This window comes from Mastomys coucha, unplaced genomic scaffold (assembly GCF_008632895.1).
Source record: "Mastomys coucha isolate ucsf_1 unplaced genomic scaffold, UCSF_Mcou_1 pScaffold14, whole genome shotgun sequence".
NCBI classification, from domain to species: domain Eukaryota; kingdom Metazoa; phylum Chordata; class Mammalia; order Rodentia; family Muridae; genus Mastomys; species Mastomys coucha.
The window spans coordinates 12,598,325-12,603,201 of NW_022196896.1; positions in this window are offsets into that span (position 1 = coordinate 12,598,325).

Below are 4,877 nucleotides of genomic sequence, written 5' to 3' on the forward strand. Positions count from 1 at the left end.
GATAATTCCACTAGTAATATTTCTCAATATGGAGCATAGCCATGTCTTTTATCCCAATATAAAACTTCCACCATTTTGGTCCTTTAACTTATGTTCAGTTTTCTGATGGTGTGGAAATGAGGGATGTGGTAGGGTTTACACACTTGATTTAATGATTCTTCATAAATCAGAAAAGTTCTCCAAAAGATATTGCCACAAAGGTATGCACTTTATATTAAATACATTAATAAAATATATTTTATTTATTTATTGGTTTTGGGTTTTGGATTTTGCAAGACAGAGTTTCTCTGTGTAGCTTTAGCTGTCCTGGAACTCATTCTGTAGACCAGGCTGGCCTCAAACTCACAGAGATCTGCCTGATTCTGCCTCTGACTCCTAAAATTAAAGAAATGTGCCACCAACACCAATCTTATTCTTATTTTTAATTGATGCATAAAATTGCACTTTTATGGAGTAAACATGATACACTGAAATACATGTAGTTTATAACATGGTTAAATTAAGCTAATTTGAACTATGTAATATTTCATATATTTACTTTTTAGAATACAAAAATTTTTCCTAGCAGAGAAATATGCATTATTATTAATGAAGCTTACTAAGTTGTACATTAAATCTTTTGAGCTTGTTGTACCCTCTGAGTAGCAGTGTATGCCCTTCTGTCTCTGAAGTACTTGCTGTTCTCATGAGGATATGAGCTCATAAGTATTCATAGTATGTGAGCTTTTTACTCTAGCCTTAATTTTTCCTCCATTATATTTCTGAAGATGTGTTTGCTGCATTTGCCCCATCAAGCATCCCAAATGCCATACTGTCATTCTTTCCAGTGAGAGCAGCTAAAAGCAGAGATGTATCCTACAGATCTACATTTAAATTTTATTTATGCCTCTTACCAGCTGTGATGATTTTGTAAAGCTTTACACCTTATCCAGCTTTATTTATCTCATCCATAAAATGAGCATGACATTGATAAAACTTGACACAGAGCATTCTTAGAAGAATTAATATAACACATGAAAGCATTTATATCTTTATATATATTACATATGTTACATATTTATGTTATATATATATATATATATATATGTATATATAGTATTGCTTAATATATGTGAACTGTCTGAGATAGAAAGTGAAGTTAGAAATTAATAGAAGCCTAAAGACAAAGATGATAGGATTTGTGTTCTGGCTAGTCTTATATCAACTTGACACAAGCTAAAGGAGGACACTTCAGTTGAGAAAACGCCTCTATAAGATCCATCTTCTTGATTAGAGATTGATTGTGGAAGGGGGCGCAGACCATGGTAGGTATTGCTATCTCTGGGCTGGTGGTTCTAGGTTCTATTAGAAAGCAGGCTGAGCAAAACCATGGAAGCAAACCAGAAAGCAGCATCCCTCCTTGGCCTCTGCATCAGCTGCTGCCTCCAGATTCCTGCCCTGTTTGAGTTCTGACTTCCTTTGACAATGTACTGTGATATGGTAGCCTAAGACGAATAAACCCTTTCCTTCCCAAGTTGCTTTGGTCACTGTGTTTCATCATAGCAATAGAAACCATAGACAATATGTCGTTCTCCTCCACTTTTACCATTTCTACCTAACATTCACATACATGTGCATGCACACATATACATATGTGCACACACAGAGGAAGCAACCGAGAAAATGGCTGATAAATGGGCACTGATCTGATAGATAGGACCTTTAATTACAGAGCAGTCAGAGATGACTGCTGTTATTCACAGGCATCAGCTGGGGAGAACTTTTGATTGCTTTTCCTCCTTGACAGCTTGCATACAACCATCCAGTACTAGGAAAGCTTGTGCTCAGGCAGGAAGCTTTCAAGCCAGACTCAACTAGAATCCTCCAAACCCTGTGTCTGAAGAGTGTGATATCTCCTGCATTATGAACTTACCTTCAACTGCTGGCAGACAACGGGAGGCAGCAGCATTAGCCTGTGCTGTTTGGGCAATCTCTTGGATGTTCCTGAGCAACAACCCAAAAATTGGTTTCTTGTGCCTAGTACTGTGGTTGTTTTAGATTGTTTGTGGCTCTTGGAGAAAATGAAGTTTCATTTAAACTATGTTTTATATGTGTGTTGAATATGGATAATATGATTCCCTGTGGCTATTGCAAATACACTTAGTGCTGTTCATCCCTCCATTCCCTTCTTCTAGGTTGTCTTTCCTCTCTCCTAAATTCCTACTGCCCTGTTTTTCCCATTTTCCAAGCCTGTGTGTGTGTGTGTGTATGTGTGTGTGTGTGTGTGTGTGTGTGTGTGTGTGTGTGTGTGTGTGTGTGTGTGTGTGTGTGTGTGTGTGTGTGTGTGTGTGTGTGTGTATATATATATATATATATATATATATATATATATATATATCCCCTTTTTACTTTCCTTGTTTCTGCCATTTCTCCAAGTTATTCACATCTGAATTTTTGGAACTAGGAACCACGGATTGGAGAGACTATGTAGCATTTGTCCTTCTGGATATGAGTTACCTATCCAGATGTTACCTAGTTGTTTCCATCTTCTAGCTATTGTGAATAGGACAGCAATGAACATGGCTGAGCCAGTATCTGTGGACTAGAATGTTGCATCCTTTGAGCATAGGACTATGAGGAGTATAGCTGGGTCATGGCAGATTTATTTTTAAGTCCTTTATAAATCCCCACACTGGGGTTGGTGAGCAGGGGGAGGGGGAGGGAATAGGGTTTTTTCAGAGGGGAAACCAGGAAAGGGGATAATATTTGAAGAGTAAATAAAGAAAATACCTAATAAAAATACTACTAGAGATGAAAATAGATAAATAAATAAATCCCCACACTGATTTCTACAGTGGCAGCACCTATTTGCAATCCTAACACCACTGAACAAGGGGCCACTTCCTCACATCCTCACCAGCATCTTTTTCATGTTCTCAGTCATTTTGACTAGGGTAAAATTAAATCTCAAAATTGTTTTAATTTACATTTTCTTAATTCTATAAGCACAGCCCAATAACCATGGGTAGTGATGTCATAGAACTTAGAGGAAAAAAATTACCTATCTTCATGTCCACAGATAAGTGTAGCTCTCACGTCTTCTCCAAGATGTTTCTTTTCAAAGCAGACAAAAGCCAGTACAAAACGCCACAACTGGTCCAATTGTATAAGACAACTGACCACTGGGTGCCCAACCCTAGGATATCCATCTACAATTCAAGCTCTACATCTGAATCTCAGGGACATCACAGAGGAGAGGTCAGAAAGACTGTAAAAGCCAAAGGCCAAAGTGTGCTGTAAGATTGTCTTCCAGATACATTAGGGAATCTACTAGACCCAGGACATCTCAACAAGACTACCTAAACAAAACATGAACAATGGCACCATAGTGACATGTCAGCATAGACAGAGCTGATCTAACAGGGTCACCTTACCACCCACCCACAAATGAAAACTTACAAATAATGACTGTTAATAGAGGGGGGAGCTCACTAGTTGGTTATCCAATACAAGTGAATGATGTTAAAAATATTAACATACAGGCAATACTAAGTGTACTAATAGGTTGTATTTATATATTTATTCGGTGGCATATGTATATGTGTGTGTGTGTTGTGTAATTTTTTTTTAAAAGAGGTCGTGAATTTGAGAATGAATGAGAGGTGTTGGAGAAAGAAGGAGGGAAATGATGTATTTTGATTAAGAATTTTATATCCAAGATCCCACCACCACCACCACCAAATGACACTTTGTATTCATGAGTATTTATAGGTCACTAGTTTTATCGATAAATCTGTAAAGAACAAAACTCCATGACATTCAGTCTCATGTGTCTCATGGGTTCTGAGACTCAGTTGTAATAATGCTTTTCACCTTCCAAAGTCCCTTATATTTTTTGGTTTTGTGTTTTGCATATATAATGTCAAGGATTTTTATTTAAACCTTGGAAGATGTATCTAAAAGGAAAACCTTACTTATGCATTTTATATTAATATTTACAGGTGTACATACATGCACACACATGGGGCACACATACATTCACATACATGTATTCTCATCCATGCCATTCACAGAGACTTTCACATTTCTCACTTCACAGCCACATTGCATTGTTTGAATATACTAGAATTCACTCAGCCAGGCCACTGTGTATGGACATCTGAATAGTTATCTTCAGTTGTTGACAGTTCTATAGGTTACAGTTTATATGTAGTCTTCTGCAGGTTATATGTATTTTATATGCAAGCATTTTTTGCTGGATAAGTCTCATAAAAGTGTAATGACTGAGACAAAGATGTTGATATGTTGTAACCACAGTCAATCCCTCCTTAATAGGCATGCTGACAATTTATACTTCAACAAGGTAAGTTTTCCATATAAAATTATTGTCAATAACTTTTCCAAATTTATAGGTTAAAATCTAATCATTAATTTTATTTCTACCTTTTCAAGAGAAAGCTAGCATTGGTACATATTTTTTGAGCTATTTGCCTTCCCATTCTATGAATTTCTTGTTCATTTTCTTTGAACAATGTTCAGTTAGTTGGGACTTTGTTTCTTGGTCTGCTTTGTAAATTAAAAGAGAGCTACAATTTAAATATATTAAAATCTGTATCCTTTCAAAATGTACTGTATTTTTTTAAGTGCTGGAATGTGTTCAGTTGTGTAGTTCAGTTGTATAACAAAGCTAACATATAGGACATTTCTATGGCTTAAAAAGCTCTCTCAGGTCTACTTTGAATAAATTGCCCTTCCCTTTCCAAGCAGTCTCAATCTCAAATATCATTAACAGAAGGTTGACTTAATTAAGAATAGCTAGACAAGGTGTTTATTCACTCTCCCTCTCCCTCTCCCTCCTCCCTCTCCCTCTCCTCCCTCTCCCTCTCCTCCCTCTCTCC